The sequence below is a fragment of the Penaeus monodon genome, chromosome 34, assembly GCF_015228065.2.
Source record: "Penaeus monodon isolate SGIC_2016 chromosome 34, NSTDA_Pmon_1, whole genome shotgun sequence".
In the NCBI taxonomy this organism is placed as follows: domain Eukaryota; kingdom Metazoa; phylum Arthropoda; class Malacostraca; order Decapoda; family Penaeidae; genus Penaeus; species Penaeus monodon.
This window is the reverse complement of record NC_051419.1, coordinates 19,282,741-19,283,021: the sequence shown is the minus strand read 5'-3', so window position 1 is coordinate 19,283,021 and position 281 is coordinate 19,282,741.

Here is a 281-nt window from a genome sequence, read left to right as displayed (position 1 = left end):
TCCGAGGTTACGAATTTGTTAGTAAGGTAGGTCTGAAAGCCAGAATGATCTCTTTAACAGCTCTGATATATCACGCCTCTCCAGCCTTTGTATTTCCCTCGTGTATTTCTTCCGCAAATGGTATCGCCTAGTCATACGCGCATTGGAACACACACTCATAGAGTACATCTATATTTTATGTTTATGCATGTGCGTACTAAGCCGTTTCATCCCGGGCTGAGTGCGCACATAACTCTACGAACATATCCCCGACGTCCACTGCGATAAAGGACCGGATTTGA